This window comes from Schistocerca piceifrons, chromosome 9, assembly GCF_021461385.2.
Source record: "Schistocerca piceifrons isolate TAMUIC-IGC-003096 chromosome 9, iqSchPice1.1, whole genome shotgun sequence".
Taxonomy (NCBI): Eukaryota; Metazoa; Arthropoda; class Insecta; order Orthoptera; family Acrididae; genus Schistocerca; species Schistocerca piceifrons.
The window spans coordinates 196,099,793-196,119,564 of record NC_060146.1 but is presented as its reverse complement, the minus strand read 5'-3'; positions in this window follow the sequence as shown (position 1 = coordinate 196,119,564).

Sequence of the window (19,772 nt, the reverse complement as noted above, 5' to 3'; positions counted from 1 at the left end):
AAGGGAGTGAGACACGGTTGTAGCCTCTCCCCGTTGTTATTCAATCTGTATATAGAGCAAGCAGTAAAGGAAACAAAAGATAAGTTCGGAGTAGGTATTAAAATCTATGGGGAAGAAATAAAAACTTTGAGGTTCGCCGATGACATTGTAATTCCGTCAGAGACAGCAAAGGACTTGGAAGAGCAGTTGAACGGAATGGACAGTGTCTTGAAAGGAGGGTATAAGATGAACGTTAACAAAACCAAAACGAGGATAATGGAATGTAATCGAATTAAATCGGGTGATGCTGAGGGAATTAGATTAGGAAATGAGACACTTAAAGTAGTAAAGAAGTTTTGTTATTTGGGGAGCAAAATAACTGATGATGATCGAAGTAGAGAGGATATAAAATGTAGACTGGCAATGGCAAGGGAAGCGTTTCTGAAGAAGAGAAATTTGTGAACATCGAGTATAGATTTAAGTGTCAGGAAGTCGTTTCTGAAAGTATTTGTATGGAGTGTAGCCATGTATGGAAGTGAAACATGGCCGATAAATAGTTTAGACAAGAAGAGAATAGAAGCTTTCGAAATGTGGTGCTACAGAAGAATGCTGAAGATTAGATGGGTAGATCACATAACTAATGAGGAGTTATTGAATAGAATTATGGAGAAGAGGCGTTTGTGGCACAACTTGACCAGAAGAAAGGATCGGTTGGTAGGACATGTTCTGAGGCATCATGGGATCACGAATTCAGTTCTGGAAGGCAGCGTGGAGGGTAAAAATCGTAGAGGGAGACCAAGAGATGTATACACTAAGCAGATTCAGAAGTATGTAGGTTGCAGTAGGTACTGGGAGATGAAGAAGCTTGCACAGGATAGAGTAGCATGGAGAGCTGCATCAAACCAGTCTCACGACTGAAGACCTTAACAACAACAGTTGTGAAGGTGGCACTTTAGTGTGATTTGCAGAGTATCCATGTAGATGTAGAATGATACTATATTTTCATGTTCTTTCTTCTTTAGAATTCTATCCTATCTGTGTATAATTTAAATCTTAGGAAGTTTTTCACGCCATTCCTTTCACCCCGTCAAGTCTTTGGTTTTGCCTAATCTCTTACGCAAAGTAACGTTGTTTGTCTAATTCTACTGCCAATCAACGACACAGAATCAAGTTCTTTTCAGTGTCGTAATTTAATTCACAGTTTTTGTCCCATTAAAGATACAGGAACGGGGTACAGACTTCCAACTCCTACAGCAAACCTAAAGCCACTAATCCTTTGTTTTCAGAGGGAAAAAAAATACCTCCTCCACTTTTTCACTACTCGAAAAAACATGTTCTCGCCACATCAGATGTAAGCTTCTGACTAAACACACTTCCCACTTCACGAATGACAAAAATTAGGTTCGTATGCAAGGTAAAAATTGGAAAAGTCACTATTTATGTCATGACCTAACCAGTTCGAACTTACTTATGTTTTATGATTCTATACGGATCCCTTCATATTCTTTTAATCTTATTCTCAAAATATTATTAACGTTATTCTTAAGGGGGGGGGGGGGGGGTGGTAGGACGTCAAACGGGCCGACTTCGAGAAGGAGAGGCACCACAGGACATTTTAATTTGCACTGTCTATACTTTTACAAATAAAATCATAAAACTTTGTCAGCATGACCAGGAAAGATTTAGGATTCACACTCATAGCAGTAGAAGTTCAAAAACACGAAAAAATAATATTTTTTAAATGTGAAATTTCATGATTTTTTTTCACTTGCTGTTGGCTGCATTTGTTGCTATAGGTACACTTTTCTTCATAAGTAAGGGAGATTCTTCGATGAATTTTGCACAGCTTACAAACCATACTTACAGGTGTATGAAACTCTAGAATTTATTTAATCTATGGAAGAATTAAGGGGCTGTTACGTTTTAAACTTCGTGTTTAGAGAAAACTCGAATTTTATAGTTAATTAGCTCAATATTTACCACAGTTTTTAACAGATTTGGGAAATTCTGGAGTTTCATACACTTGTAAGTATGAATGAGATTTTCACTCAGCAGCGGAGTGTGCACTGATATGAAACTTCCTGGCAGATTAAAACTGTGTGCCAGACCGAGACTCGAACTCGGGACCTTTGCCTTTCGCGAGCAAGTGCTCTACCAACTAAGTTACCCAAGCACGACACACGCCCCATCCTCACAGCTTTACTTCTGCCAGTATCTCGTCTCATACCTTCCAAACTTTACAGAAGCTCTCCTGCGAACCTTGCAGAACTAGCACTCCTGAAAGAAAGGATATTGCGGAGACATGGCTTAGCCACAGCCTGGGGGATGTTTCCAGAATGAGATTTTCACTCTGCAGCGGAGTGTGCACAGGAGAGCTTCTGTAGAGTTTGGGAGGTAGGAGACGAGATACTAGCAGAAGCAAAGCTGTGAGGATGGGGCGTGAGTCGTGCTTGGGTAGCTCAGCTGGTAGAGCACTTGCCCGCGAAAGGTAAAGGTCCCGAGTTCGAGTCTCGGTCCGGCACACAGTTTTAATCTGCCAGGAAGTTTCACCTGTAAGTATGGTTTGTATGTTTTGCAAAATTCATCGAATAATCTCGCTTACTTATGAAGAAAAGTGTACCTACAGCAACAAATGCAGCCAATACCAAGTGAAAAAATGATGAAATTTCACATGTAAAAAAAAATTGTTTTGTTGTGCTTTTGAACTTCCCGTGCTACTGTGAGTGTGAATTCTGAATCCTTCCTGGTCATGATAACAAAGTTTTATGAATTTATTTGTAAAAGTATAGACAGTGTAAATTAAAAATGTCCTGTGGTGCCTCTCTTGCTCCAAGTCGACCCGTTTCACGTCCTACCCCACTTAACACCAATGGGTAACTCTTCCGTTCTGCAACAAATCTACCAATAATGACCTGCTCTCAGCTAATTAAAAATACTGATACCCTGCGGGTAAGTACCAGTTACACATCCCAAAGGCGAGTAGTACCTGCTGTCGGTTCAGTTCCGGCCCCCAATGCGAATGCGTCGCTGCGATCGTGCGCTCCGGTACTTGGACTGACAAAGAGAGCTGCGACGGCGTGCTTGCGTTGTGTTTAGCAGAAAGGGAAATTGTCCTTGTGTCGTTCTTACGACGCAAGCAAATTGGTGTTTTCACGACACAACTTGGGCAGACATGGTGGACAGAAGCAAGCTGATGCAGTGAAGCAAGGTTCGGTCGGGCAGCTCTGAGAGTTTGCCGATCGACAAAACACTGAAGACGACCGTTCACTTGTCCTTCTTCCGTACATCCAACACAAAGCTACAGCACGGGCAGAGGCGTCCAGCGAGATAGCCAACTACACCTACATCTACATTCATACTCCGCAAGCCACCCAACGGTGTGTGGCGGAGGGCACTTTACGTGCCACTGTCATTACCTCCCTTTCCTGTTCCAGTCGCGTATGGTTCGTGGGAAGAACGACTGACGGAAAGCCTCCGTGCGCGCTCGAATCTCTCTAATTTTACATTCGTGATCTCGTCGGAAGGTATAAGTAGGGGGAAGCTATATATTCGATACCTCATCCAGAAACGCACCCGCTCGTAACCTGGACAGCAAGCTACACCGCGATGCAGAGCGCCTATCTTGCAGAGTCTGCCACTTCGAGTCTGCTAAACATCTCCGTAACGCTATCACGCTTACCAAATAACCCTGTGACGAAACGCGCCGCTCTTCTTTGGATCTTTTCTATCTCTTCCGGCAACCCGACCTGGTACCTGATCCCACACTGATGAGCAATATTCAAGTATAGGTCTAACGAGTGTTTTGTAAGCCACCTCCTTTGTTGATGGACTACATTTTCTAAGGACTCTCCCAATGAATCTCAACTTGGTACCCGCCTTACCAACAATTAATTTTATATGATCATTCCACTTCACATCGTTCCGCACGCACACTCCCAGATATTTTGCAGAAGTAACTGCTACCAGTGTTTGTTCCGCTATCATATAATCATACAATAAAGGATCCTTCTTTCTGTGTATTCGCAATACATTACATTTGTCTATGTTAAGGGTCAGTTACCACTCCCTGCACCAAGTGCCTATCCGCTGCAGATCTTCCTGCATTTCGCTGCAGTTTCCTAATGCTGCAAACTTCTCTGTATACTACAGCATCATCCGCGAAAAGCCGCATGGAACTTCCGACACTATCTACTAGGTCATTTACATATATTGTGAAAAGCAATGGTCCCATTACACTCCCCTGTGGCACGCCAGAGGTTACTTTAAGTCTGTAGACGTCTCTCCATTGATAACAACATGCTGTGTTCTGTTTGCTAAAAACTCTTCAATCCAGCCACACAGCTGGTCTGATATTCCGTAGGCTCTTACTTTGTTTATCAGGCCACAGTGCGGAACTGCATCGAACGCCTTCCGGAAGTCAAGGAAAATGGCATGTACCTGAGAGCCTGTATCTAATATTTTCTGGGTCTCATGAGCAAATAAAGCGAGTTGGGTCTCACACGATCGCTGTTTCCGGAATCCATGTTGATTCCTAAAGAGTAGATTCTAGGTTTCCAGAAACGACATGATACGCGAGCAAAAAACATGTTCTAAAATTCTACAACAGATCGACGTCAGAGATACAGGCCTATAGTTTTGCGCATCTGCTCGACGACCCTTCTTGAAGACTGGGACTATCTGTGCTCTTTTCCAATCATTTGGAACCTTCCGTTCCTCTAGAGACTTGAGGTACATGACTGTTAGAAGGGGGGCAATTCTTTCGCGTACTCTTGCCTCAAATGGCTCTGAGCGCTATGGGACTTAACAACTAAGGTCATCAGTCCCCTAGAACTTAGAACTACTCAAACCTAACTAACCTAAGGACAGCACACAACACCCAGTCATCACGAGCCAGAGAAAATCCCTGACCCCGCCGGGAATCGAACCCGGGAACCCGTGCGCGGGAAGCGAGAATGCTACCGCACGACCACGAGCTGCGGACTCGCGTACTCTGTGTAGAATCGAATTGGTACGCCTGTACGAAGGCGGCATCGAGTCTGTTGACCCTGAGGCCACGATCGACCTACAAGCAGCGAGTATGGCCCATTACAGGGCACTTAAGAGCGCTGTGGTCACCCACATCGTAGAGATGCCCGAGAAGAAGACAACACCAACAAACCAGAACGACAAGATGAACAAGCCGCTCCTCCGTGAGCTGCCTTCTATCTGCGACGAGGCGGCAGTCAAGGAAGAGCTGCTGCTTGCTGGTTTTGGAAATGCAGCAGCCAACTTCCATAATGTGATAGTGTTGTTCATGGTTGGTGTTGTTACCAAGCCTACTAGGGTATACACTGATAAGTCAGAACTTTATGAACACTGCCCACCGTCCGCAGCTCGTGGTCGTGCGATAGCGTTCTCGCTTCCCACACCCGGGTTCCCGGGTTCGATTCCCGGCGTGGTCAGGGATTTTCTCTGTCTCGTGATGACTGGGTGTTGTGTGATGTCCTTAGGTTAGCTAGGTTTAAGTAGTTCTAAGTTCTAGGGGACTGATGACCATAGATGTTAAGTCCCATAGTGCTCAGAGCCATTTGAACCATTTTTTGAACACTGCCCACCGCAACGTTGGATGCTACCTGGAGGCATTGTGGGCACATGCTGCGGTAACAAAAGTATGTAAGCGGAGCAGACACGGACGGGGGATCAATCCACTGAAGATTAGATTAGTACTTGTTCCATAGATCGTGAATACGACACTTCGTAATGATGTGGAACATGTCAGGTTAATAAAGGTGTCTATGCAAGATATTACATTAGATAAAATATTACATGACACTCAATATTTTTAAATTTTTTTTTTTTTTTTTTTTTTTTTTTTTTTGTGGGGTTGGGAAATTATTCACTTATTATATCCAAAAATTCATCTAATGAGTAAATGGATTTGCCATTAAGAAATTCTTTTAATTTCCTTTTATATTCTATATGGCTATCTGTCAGACTTTTGATGCTATTAGGTAAGTGACCAAATACACTCCTGGAAATGGAAAAAAGAACACATTGACACCGGTGTGTCAGACCCACCATACTTGCTCCGGACACTGCGAGAGGGCTGTACAAGCAATGATCACACGCACGGCACAGCGGACACACCAGGAACCGCGGTGTTGGCCGTCGAATGGCGCTAGCTGCGCAGCATTTGTGCACCGCCGCCGTCAGTGTCAGCCAGTTTGCCGTGTCATACGGAGCTCCATCGCAGTCTTTAACACTGGTAGCATGCCGCGACAGCGTGGACGTGAACCGTATGTGCAGTTGACGGAATTTGAGCGAGGGCGTATTTGGGCATGCAGGAGGCCGGGTGGACGTACCGCCGAATTGCTCAACACGTGGGGCGTGAGGTCTCCACAGTACATCGATGTTGTCGCCAGTGGTCGGCGGAAGGTGCACGTGCCCGTCGACCTGGGACCGGACCGCAGCGAAGCACGGATGCACGCCAAGACCGTAGGATCCTACGCAGTGCCGTAGGGGACCGCACCGCCACTTCCCAGCAAATTAGGGACACTGTTGCTCCTGGGGTATCGGCGAGGACCATTCGCAACCGTCTCCATGAAGCTGGGCTACGGTCCCGCACACCGTTAGGCCGTCTTCCGCTCACGCCCCAACATCGTGCAGCCCGCCTCCAGTGGTGTCGCGACGGGCGTGAATGGAGGGACGAATGGAGACGTGTCATCTTCAGCGATGACAGTCGCTTCTGCCTTGGTGCCGATGATGGTCGTATGCGTGTTTGGCGCCGTGCAGGTGAGCGCCACAATCAGGACTGCATACGACCGAGGCACACAGGGCCAACACCCGGCATCATGGTGTGGGGACCGATCTCCTACACTGGCCGTACACCACTGGTGATCGTCGAGGGGACACTGAATAGTGCACGGTACATCCAAACCGTCATCGAACCCATTGTTCTACCATTCCTAGACCGGCAAGGGAACTTGCTGTTCCAACAGGACAATGCACGTCCGCATGTATCCCGTGCCACCCAACGTGCTCTAGAAGGTGTAAGATTACTACCCTGGCCAGCAAGATCTCCGGATCTGTCCCCCATTGAGCATGTTTGGGACTGGATGAAGCGTCATCTCACGCGGTCTGCACGTCCGGCACGAACGCTGGTCCAACTGAGGCGCCAGGTGGAAATGGCATGCCAAGCCGTTCCACAGGACTACATCCAGCATCTCTACGATCGTCTCCATGGGAGAATAGAAGCCTGCATTGCTGCGAAAGGTGGATATACACTGTACTAGTGCATGCTCTGTTGCCTGTGTCTATGTGCCTGTGGTTCTGTCAGTGTGATCATGTGATGTATCTGACCCCAGGAATGTGTCAATAAAGTTTCCCCTTCCTGGGACAATGAATTCACGGTGTTCTTATTTCAATTTCCAGGAGTGTACTTTTGTGGCAGCATAATTTACCCCCTTCTGAGCCAAAGTTAGATTTAACCTCAAGTACTGAAGATCATCCCTTCTCCTAGTGTTTGAATTCGTTCAGATTGTTAATAACAAATTTCATAAGTGAATATATATATTGTGAGGCTACAGTGAAGATTTCTAGCTCTTTAAATAAGTGTCTGCAGGGTGATCTTGGATGAGCTCCAGCAATTATTCTGATTACACGCTTTTGTGCAATGAACACTCTTTTACTCAATGATGAGTTACCCCAGAATATGATGCCATACGAAAGCAGAGAAGTAAAATAGGTGTGGTAGGCTAGTTTACTCAGATGTATATCGCCAAACTTTGCAATGACCCTAATAGCATAAGTAGCTGAACTCAAAAGTTTCAGCAGATCCTCAGTGTGTTTTTTTCCAGTTCAACCCCTCATCAACGCATACACTTAGAAATTTTGAATATTTTACTTTAGCTACCGATTTCTGATCGAAGTCCATATTTATTAATGGGGTCATTCCATTTACTGTATGGAGCTGTATATATTGTGTTTTGTCAAAGTTTAATGAGAGCCCATTTGCAGAGAACCACTTAATGATTTTCTGAAAAACATCGTTTACAATTTCACCAGTTAATTCTTGTCTGTCGAGTGTGATAGCTATACTTGTATCATCGGGAAAAAGTACCAGCTTTGCATCTTCGTGAATATAGAATGGCAAGTCATTAACATATATTAAGAATAGCAGAGGACCAAGACCGAACCTTGTGGCACCCCATTCTTGATTGTTCCCCAGTTTGAGAAATCACCAGTTTTTTGCATATTATGTGAACTGTTTATTTCAACTTTCTGCACTATTCCAGTTGGGTATGATTTAAACCATTTGAGCACCGTCCCATTCATAACACAGTACTTGAGCTTATCTAGAAGTATTCCATGATTTAGACAATCAAAAGCCTTTGATAGATCACAAAAAATCCCAAAGGGTGACTTCCAGTTACTCAGAGCATTTAACATTTCATTATTGAAAGTATACATGGCATTTTCCGTTAACAAACCCTTCTGGAAACCAAACTGACATTTTGTTAAAACTTTATTTTTATAAAGGTGTGAAGCTACTCTACAATACATTACTTTTTCAAGAATTTTGGATAAGGCAGTCAGAAGAGAGATTGGACGGTGGTTGTTGGCATCAGTCGTATCCCCTTTTTTATGCAGGGGATGTGGGCTGCAAATGGGGAACTCCTTTGACACAAGCAACTCTGACAAAAGGCAGATTATTACTACGCACAGCCTGTGAATGAGTATCTCAAAACAGTGAAGCTGGTCACGTGTATCTCAAAACAGTGAAGCTGGTCACGTGTTCACATCCTACTGTCGCGAGCATCCACAGAAAGAAATAGAACAGTAAAACTACCACTAGGCACCAAATGCTTAGACATCCACGACTCTTCACAGAACATGGGCTTAGGAGGCTTATCTGCTCTGTAAAATAGGACAGATGGTGATCTGTGGCAGTGCAATGCTGGTGCACAGACAAGTGTTTTGGGGCACACCATTCATCACACAATGTCGAACGTGGAGCTCCGCAGCAGACGATCCGTACGTGTTCAGTTGTTGACCCAATGACAGGGTCATTAAAGACTGCAGTGGACACAGGACCATTGGAATTCAGCCATCAATCAATGGAAACATGTCAGCTCTTCAGGTGAATCACATTTTTGCTACACTAGGTTGACAGTTGTCTCCACAAATGCTGACATCGAGGTGAACGCCAGCTTGAAACGTGCAGCACACCGTGGGTGCAGGCTGGTTGGAGTAGTATTATGCTATGGGAGACATTCTCCTGTGCTTGCATGGAACCTTTGGTAGTAACCAAAGACACACTGACATCTGTGAACCACCTGCATTCCTTCATGCTTGAAGCCTTCCCTAACAGCAATGTCATCTTTCAGCAGTGTAATTGTCCATGTCTCAAAGCCAAAACTGTGCTACAGTGGTTTAAGAAGCATTATAGCAAACTCATGTTTATGTCTCAGCAACCAAATTTGCCTGATGTGAATCCTATGACGCATCTGGGTCACTATCAGGTGCCGTCACTGCACATGCAAATCAGTGGCCCATTATTTACGCAAATTACATAACCTGTGCAGAGACATCTAATGCCACATATCTCCACAAACCTACCGACAAACTGTCAAATCTGTGATACACAGAATCAGTGACATATATCATTCCAAAGATAGACATATAAGTTATTAAGCATATGATCATAATGTTTCAGCTCATCAGTGTATAGGGGCCATGAAAAGCATAAAATGTTGAGTGATCAATGTGAAGGACTCAGAAATGACGCATACTCATCTGAGACAGTGTTATCAGCATCAAACAGAGTTTGAAAGGAACCTCGCTGCTGGTCTCCATTCACTGTTTGGTTGAGTTGTGGAATATCCAGGTTTTTGGAGCATTTGGATGCGACAGGGGATTGATATTGGACCATGTGGAAACATGAAGGCACGCATACTCATCATCAAGGTTCCATTTGGCCACATATGGCCACCACAAGGGAGGATCACCAAACTGTGCACCAAGTACATCATATCCCCTTCGCAACTGCACCTGCAGTCTGAGAACTAGCAATGGACTCCCAGAAACACTCAGTGTCATCCTGCACCATTGGTCTGAGATGAACAGCAGCCAGACTTGGGAGTTACAGTCCCATGTAGCCTCTCATTAACACCACAACATGAATGGCTGTGTTTGGAGTGGTGCTATGACCAGGAAGCATGGATTGCCAATGGATGGTTTCACACTGTGTTCAGTGACGAATTGTGGTTCTGTACAATCTCGGATAATCACCATTGGGGTGACCTGCAGAGAGGATCAATTCCTTCAAAGCTTTCTCGAGAGGCACAGCAGTGTTTGGTCATGTCCTGGTGTCACGGTGTGGGAAGCTGTTGAGTATGACTTCAGGACATGGTTAGTAGTGACTGACAGAACTGTGATGGCGCAACAGATCCTGAGGTACTCCCGTTGCCAGATAGATCTCCTTCAGAGGGTAAGAAGTAAATTCCATGACAAAAAAGTGAGTAAAGTGCACAAAAGACAGGGTCGAATACCAATGTAACTTCTTACATGTAGACGTGGTTGGTGGATATGTAAATGATTACCGATCAGTGTTACAATTCTCGGTGACAAGCAGAATGACCACTAGAGTGCATCAGTGTTGTTCATGTGTTGTGTTGTTACCTGGCCTGGTAGGGTGTACAACAAGTGTGAACAGCCTCAGACGCTGAGTGATCACTGTGAAGGACACAGAGGTGACACGCAAGTGTGTGAGACAGCATTATCAGCACTGCCAGAGTTTGAAAGAGGCATATATGTGGGACTCCATTTGTCCACTTGGTCAAATCATGCCATAACAAGATTTCTGGATCACACAGATGTGACAGTGCCCCACTGTCGGATCATGAGGGAATACTAAGGTAAGCATATCGACGTGAAGGTTGCGATTAACGACATCTGACTGCAACACGGCAGAGGATCATCATATTGTGCACCAATCGTGTTGTAGCCCTTCACATCATCTCCTGCCATCTGAGAACAAGTAATGAATCCCTGCAACGTTCTCTCATCCTACACCATTGGTCGAAGATTACAGCAGCTGTACTGGGAATTACCGTCCCGTGCATAGGCTGCCGTTAACACCAGAACACAAATGGCTGCATTTGGGGTGATGCCATGACTGTGAAGTATGGAGTACTGACGTCCGCCTACGTAGTGTAGCAGTAGTGTTATCGCCTACCACGCAATGGGCCCGGGTTCGATTCCCGGCAGAAGACTGGGTGTTGTGTGTCCTTCATCATCATTTTCATCATCATTGACTCGCAAGTCACCAAAGTGGTGTCAACTAAACAGGACTTGCAACAAGGCAGCCAAACTCACCGAATGGGGCCTCCCGGCCAACAGTGCCATACGATCATTTCATTTCATTGCATGGAGTACTGATGAACGGCACTACATTGTGTTTGGCGATTAATCGCAGTTCTCCACTACCCTGGAGGACCGTTGTCGGCAAATATGGCAGTGACTTGGGCAGAGGACCCATTCCTCTAATGTTTTGGAGAAGCCCAGCAGTGTTACCTCCTGTAGTCACAGTGTCGGAAGCCATGGGGTACGACTTCAGATCATGACTGAGGGTGATTGAGAGACCTCTGACAGCTCAATTGTATGGCTCAAATATCCTGTGTCCTGATGTGTTACGAGGATGTATACATGGACAAGGAAAAAAAATTCCCAGATAGTTCCTGGATTTTCCAGTTAAAAATACGCATTTCCTGGGTAAAAATAAACATTTTTCTGTGCAAAAACACACTTTCTCTGGGTTAAGTGACAGCTGTTGAAACTGTAAAACAAATTAGTTCTTTGAATGGTAGATGTTTTATACTTCACTCCCCGGCACTTTAAGAAATGAAACCTAGCAAAAAAACAACGCATTTTGGAAAGATGTTTCATGCGCACCAACACGTATGCTGCATATTTGCGTATTACGAAAGTATAAATATGAATTCCGCCAAACACAGCACGTTAGTTTCCAAATTTTGATGTGCCAATGTAGCTCACATCACGTTATCTCAACAGCAAATGAAAGCAGATATTCAGAACATAGGATACCTAACATAGTCAGCCAACAGTGATAGATGAGTAGAGCGAATACACAATAGGAAAAGTTCATGTTTTAAATTTATACACAAATAGTATTGCTACAAGTAAAGCTAAGCTTCCACGTGTAGTATTAGTCTTTTTTGCTTGGGTTACCCTTTAAGATATATCAAACACAAACATGCCTGTAGAATTTTAAATGATGACATAAGTGTCTTGTCTTCTGAGCCTGAAATTTTTCTAAGTGACCGGTCCTCAGAGTGTTATATTTTGAATGAGAGTCAAAAATTCTGGAATTTAAGAAATTCAACACACATTCTCACATGTAACATAATTCAACTAGTGTAAAAGGAAATTTACTTTGAAAGTAACGCTTCTCAAACCATCATTTGCAATATTTTCCCACGACCTGTTAGAAAAACAGTTGTGATGCCACACTCATTGAAAGCAGCCGTTATGAAGTACTGCTTAGTCTTCATCCTGAGTCCTTTGGCACAATTTGCTCTCGGTGAACACTTACGTGCGCACCGCATTTTGTTGTTGTGAATGGTGCATTTTCTTTCCAATTTGAGTTTTACATTGGTGTTTTCCTCTAGTTTATGTGTTATTCCTGCAGTATTATTTTACAATAGCGGGCTAAAGTAAAATTCTTTGTTAAGAGTATCAGTTCAGACCAGTCAAAGTTACAAAAATTTATCTCAAAACTAAGGCAATGAAAAATTCAAAGAATTCTAAAAAATTCTCAGGTATTTCCCGGTTTTCTCACAGATGAGAAAATTCCTGGATTTTCCAGTTGTCCTGGGGCGTATACACCCTGGTTACTAATCATGTGACAGTACTGCAATGCCATTTTGCAACAGGGCAACACTCATCCACACACAGCATGTGTCTGTATGAACTGTTCCCATGATGTTGAGGCACTCCCTTGGCCAGCAAGATCCTCAGATCTGTCCTCGATAGGCCACGTGTGGGACCAGCCTGGACATTAACTCTGTTCCAGTACCAGCACCCTGGATATCAAGGACCAGTTACAACAGTTGTGGGACAGCTTGCCTCAGGAGAGGATGCAACGGGTTTATGACACCCTTCTCAACCAAATCAGAGCATGCACATATGCCAGATAGGGATATATACCATACTGATAAGTCAACTCATATTGCCAAGTTCTTCATACATTAGACTCAATTTTGTAATCACTTAAATAACGTCACATACATTCTCAACCATGAAGTTTCATTTTGTTTTCTTCTCCTCTTTTATTATGGTGATCATTTCTCCCTATGTAGGTGGGTGTTAACAAAATATCTCAATATTCAGTGGAGAAAGTTACCAATTTAAATTTTGTGAAAAGATTTTGTCACAATGAAAAATCCCTTTGTTTTAACGATTGCCATCCAACTTTTGTATCATACGTGTGACAGCCTCTCCCCTATTTGGTGATAATACAAAACAAGCTGCCCTTCTTTGGACTTTTTCAACGTCCTCTGTCAGTACTATCTCCTAAGGATCTCATACTGCACAGCAATACTCTTGGAGGGGATTGACAAGCGTAGTGTAGGCAGTTTCTTTACTAGACCTGTTGCATCTTCTAAGTGTTCTGCCAATAAAAACTGAGTCTTTAGTTCCCCTCTCCCATAATATTATCTATGTTATGGTTCCAAATTAAGTTGCTTGTAATTGTAATCCATAAATAATTAGTTGAATTGACACTCTTGAGATTTTTCAGATTTATCGCGTAAATGAAATTTAATGGATTCCTTTTAGTACTCATATGGATGACCTCACACTTTTCATTATCAAGAGTCAATTGCCCCTTTTCACACTAATTGATCTAAATCACTTTATTGGAATTGGTTCTGATCTTCTGATGAATAAATGACAGTAGCATCTGCAAGCACTCTACTGTTGTCTCCTAAATCATTTATATAGATTATGAATAGCATATGGGCTATAATATTTCCTTACAGAATGCCAGGTTTCACTTGTTTTACATAATGGCTTCTCATCAGTTACTTAGAACTGTTACCTTTCTGAGAGGAAATCATGTATCCAGTAGCATAACTGAGACAATACTGTATAGGCACGTAATTTGATAAGAAACTGGCAGAGCTTGTGATGAACAGTGTCAAAAGCCTTCTGGAAATATAGAAACATGGAATCAATTTGAGAACTCCCGTTAATGGCACACAGTACTTCATGTAAATAAACAATCAGTTGTGTTTCACAAGAACAACATTTTCTGAATCTGTGATATGTGTCAATAGATTGTTTTCTTCAAGTTAATTCATAATGTTCAAATGCAGTATATGTTCCAAAATCCTACTGCAACTACACAGCAATGACATGAGTCTATAACACAACAGATTATTCCTACTTCCATTTTGAGTACAGGTGCAACCTGTGCAATTTTCCAGTTTTCAGGTGCAAGTCTTTCATTGAGCAAGTGGTTGTATATGATTGCTATTTATAGAGCTGTTATATCAGCATAACCTGAAAGGAACCTAATTGGTATGCAATCTGACTGGAAGACTTGCCTTTATAAAATGATTTACGAGTCTCTGCTGCAACGATGATACCTACTTCTAAGTTCTAACAGGCAGCTGTTCTCGATTTGAATTCTGGAACATTTACTTCACCTTCTTCGATGAAAGAACTTTGGAAAACTGAGATTATTAGCTCTGCTTTTGTGGCACTACTGTTGGTAACATTACCAATGCTCTCATACAGTGAAGGTATCAATTGTGAATTCCCACAGGTGGCCTTTATATAGGACCAGAATGTCTTTGGATTTTCTATCTGCTTTTGAGAAAGAGTTTCATAGTGTAAACTATTAAAAGCATCTAGCATTGAAGGTAAATTTCCAGTTTCTATAAACGTTGCCTGTGCGGCTGGTCCCAGCAGAGGTTCGAGTCCTCCCTCGGGCATGGGTGTGTGTGTTTGTCCTTAGGATAATTTAGGTTAAGTAGTGTGTAAGCTTAGGGACTGATGACCTTAGCAGCTAAGTCCCATAATATTTCACACACATTTGAACATTTTTGAAAACGTTGCCATTCTTTGAGACTTGTGTTCTTTTAAATTTAACATGCCTTTTTCATTGTTTCTGTGACAGTTTTATGACCTGCAGAATCAGTTTCATCTCTTATTATATCTTGTATAAATCTCTATTTCCATCAGAACTATTTCTCTGAATTTATGCCACATCTGGTCTATGCTTACAGTGTGGAAAGAGTGGCTACTGTCTCTTTAGAATGTGTCAAGCGAATTTCACCTGCTTTTTTATAATGCATATTTTGCATTTATTTTTAGTTGCTTTGTATGTTACAGTATTCAGTCTCATTACAAATACCTCGTCTTCAATAATGTCTGTATCCATCACGATGCTCCCTATATGCTCAGGATTATTTTAGTTCAAACATGCTTTCACAACTACTTCCACTTTGAGTGGGCTCCAACTAACTGCTCAAAATAATTTTCAGAAAATATCAACAATGTAGGAAAAAAGACAGATTTCTACTCATCGCAAAGAAGACATGTCAAGCTGCAGACAGGCACAATTAAAAGACACTCACAAATAGCTCATAACTTTCGTCCACCGTGCCTGTCTGCAACTTGACATGTCTTCTTTATGGTAAGTAGAAATCTATCTTTTCCTACATTGTTGATATTCCTACCTGGAGTTTCCACTGTTTAATTTTCACAGAAAGCATTTAGTATAATTTCAGAGGATGTTTTATGCATACCATTGACTTCAAAAATGTATTTTCACTAACAGGAGGGTACGTATTTGAAATGAGACAAGTTTTCATTGAATCTTTGAGCAACTGTTGCAGTAAACGGAACCAACTACTAATTTATTCTGCTTGACATACATGATCTCTATCCATACTAACTCACAGGAGCAACTGAAATCACTTGTATCATACAAATGCTAGTAATAACCTGTTGCAGACAGAAAATGGAACAATCACATCGGCTCAATTATAGGTGATACAAATTGTTAGACTTCCACCTACCACTTTACGAAACAAAAATGTTACAAACCACATATCATTACCAACTTACAATGTCTATTTTAATTGTATTATGTAACATCAACAAAATTGTTCAGGACTAACATAAAACAACAAAAGAAACACATTTCGAAAGAAATACAACATGACAAAGTTACAACATCCAAATGAATACATGAATGGTACATAAGGATTCATGCATTTCTCATCTAATGATAATGAAGAATAAATCTACAGAATTATTTTATTGCTACAGATATGCAAGAGAAGATATTTAATACACAAATGTAGAAACAGTTAAGTGTGAACAGACAACATGAGACATTTAAAGTGACCCTGGAAGTATGTTTAAAAAATAAGTCTCATGGCACAATACTCTGAATATGTAACAACATTTCGTACCATTATCACAACTACTAGACCACTAATCCAGCACCTGAGAGAAATCTTTTCCTCAATAATGCAGATTGTGGTCTTAAAAAAAAGTGAGAATAATGTTGTAAATGATCCTGCTTGTAACATTTTACTAACTACCCCCAGTGATACTTTTCTGCATCTTAAAAACTGAGAATGAACAACCCAGCAAACATAAAAATTGAACATCTGTAAGACTTTAAATTAATATCATTATATCAGATCCAGAGAAATTTCACATGAAATTGGAGGACAAAAAGTCTTGCAACATTCCTCAAGTTGTTATTTTGTTTAATATTTTTTAATTAAATGATACACTAAATATAAACCCAAGCTAGGTTTGAGCTAATGTAGTAGTACCCTAGAAGCAACAAAAATTATCATGGCATTGTAGCACTTTGTATAGCACTCATCACAAAACTATGTCCGTATCTCTTTTCATCTCTGCGCATGTATATGTATTATTGCATCTTGGAAATAAAATTCACAACACTGTTTCAATACAACTAAAGGCTAATGCGTCTGAAACCAAGAAAACTTAACAATGACAACATCAGGTTATGCTTTCTCTGTCACTGACCAGCAAATGCCACATCAATTACAAATGATAGTATAAAAATTAAAAATTCATTTATGCGTTGTGCCCCTGCTAACAGATATTTAAATGTAAAATTTATATTATGCATTTGATTTGCAAATCAAGTCTATAAATTATGTAATATATAACAAAATAAAAAAATATTTAAATAATAAAACAATATTGTGAGTTATTTTTGGAATTTATTGACAGCGAGTGTCCTAAATATTATCCCTGTGATAATACCTCACACACCTGTTCCGAAGACAATGTGTGACCCAGCTTTGAGTTCTGGGGTGCCATTACCCACTGTGTAAACAAAGACCCTCTTATCAGCGACTGACAAGACACTGATGGAGTTCCACATTTTCTAAGCTCATTCCTCACTCTTTTGAAACACATTCAGCTGTATATGGAACAGGTGAGCGTGGTGCAATCTCTTTTGATATGTTTAAAATAGCATAAAATGGAGAGCCCAACAGTGCAGGATTTTGGAAAGCAACTTTTTCTGAACTTAACTGAGTGAGTGTAGCAGCATGCTTAAAACCACCCAGTATCTTCCAGAGGCAATGTTAAGAATATCCACACAGATCATTTATATAATGAACTATCAATTTTTTATTTACTCCACTTTTATCAGTTTAATACGTTATTACTGCATTTTCCCCCCAATAAGTATGGCTTCTAAGATCAGAATGAAAGGCAGACCTGGTTCACATAAAGTCTTCAGGCTGCATGTTGCGCTGTTCAAAATGAAAAACTGGGAATAATCAAAAAAGGAATAATAAAATTAAGTAATTCTAGTGGAAAGTGAGATACAAAAAAACTACTGCTGAAAATAGTTTTATAAACAGAGATTGTTAATTACTGCACTGATGCTAAGAATAATTTTTCTAACATTATTCATAATAGCTGTAAAGCAAAGGGCTTTCCAACTAGAGGTAGTGTATGAGAGTTCACAGAGTAAAATCAGATTAATTTCACACATTTCTTTAAAGAACAAATATGTGATTCAAAAGTTTCATCAGGCGAAAGGGGAAAATTCAATGTAATTGTCAGCAATATGTCAGTGTCTCTTACTTGCCATGATCACTTACTCTAGAAAGAAAATGATATGAACCTAAACCTCCTGGAACTATTGCAGGCCTTAATTAATCGAAATGGATCGAGTGTATGCCATTCTGTCAGTGAATGAAACTTTTTTCTTCCTTTCATTAGACGAAGATCCACTGATTTTAATTTTTACATGGTAACTATTCATATATTATAGAACACTTACAGAATGTGTGTGTGTGTGTGTGTGTGTGTGTGTGTGTGTGTGTGCGCGCGCATTTGTGAGCTCGCTTGCACATGCGCGTTCTTGCACTTGCCACAACACACTGTTCACTGCTTACAAACTGCAATCCTTTGGTTTTGAAGTTTGCCTATAGGCAATATAAGGAACATAGGCCGGCAGAATGAGGAACACGTTCTAATGACTTTCCGTTTCCAATTTCTCAAATTCCTGTGGTTAACTTCAGCTAGGAAAGGGTTGGGAGAAAAATGATTCATGACAACAAAAGTAGAATAGCTGTTTGTAATATTTATTTAATGTCTAGCTTCATCTGTCATCACAGGACAAAGAAATAACAAAAGAAGTTAAGGTAGGCGTTATTTGGGACACTCACCCTACTTGTCACAAATATTTTCAAAGGTGCTTCACAAAACTGGTGCACAAAATGACAATCCTGAGAAACAAAAGAAAGAGAAAACTGCAGAGAAAATGATCAGTGACAGAGTCCACACCAAACTCTTCAAGCTGAAAGCTTATTTCAGCACACAAACTTACTTTTCTGGTCAAAACCAGCATTTCAATAACTAAGAGATTTTTGCATATCAGCTGAATGGACTGAGATTGTTAAGACTGACATTGGCTATCCAAATCACACAGTTTATTAGCATGTTGTATGTGTGCACACACCATGATTGTAATTGCAAGCCTTACCACAGTGCTGGCAGGCAGTGCCCTTGATGGCAGAAATGAAAACCTCACACGTGTATTGGGTTGCCAATTGCTGAGGCCATGAGAATGCTCTATCGTCTTCGCTGAGAGCAAATCGTGGAAATAATGTATTTTCCAATTGATAGTTATTCAGTTAACACAGTTTCCTGCCAGGCATATCTCCACAGACTCTTTAATAATGGATTCCAAATTAGTAGAGGTCAAAATTGTTGTTCCATTGTATGCCTGGTAGATATATAATGTTCAGCAATGGCAGACTTCCTCAACTGCAATAGGTCACTGCAGCATTGATAACCCACCTGCAGAGCCCCTGCCACTGATCGGCAATAAATTTTAGGCAGTCAAAGTATTTTAGGTTTAACTAAGAATACTTGAACAGATTGATGGGGTCACCTTGGAAAGGCCTCTTTCTCCCATGGTGGTAAAATTTGTTAATGTAAGAGTTTGAAGAACAAGCCCTTTATCCAACTGTTTTTTGGAGGTACGTTGATGGCACTGCCATGGTCTGGACCCATGGAGATGAAAAATTAATGGAGTTTTCGCACAATCTTAACTCTGTTTATAACATCCAGTATACCATGAAAACACAAAAAGATGATTGCCATTCTTGGATGTTCTTGTTAGAAGGAAGGATGACGGCTCTCCCAGTCATGCAGTTTACCACAAGCCCACTCACAGAGATTTATATTTACAGTCTTCAAACTGTCATCACCTGCCA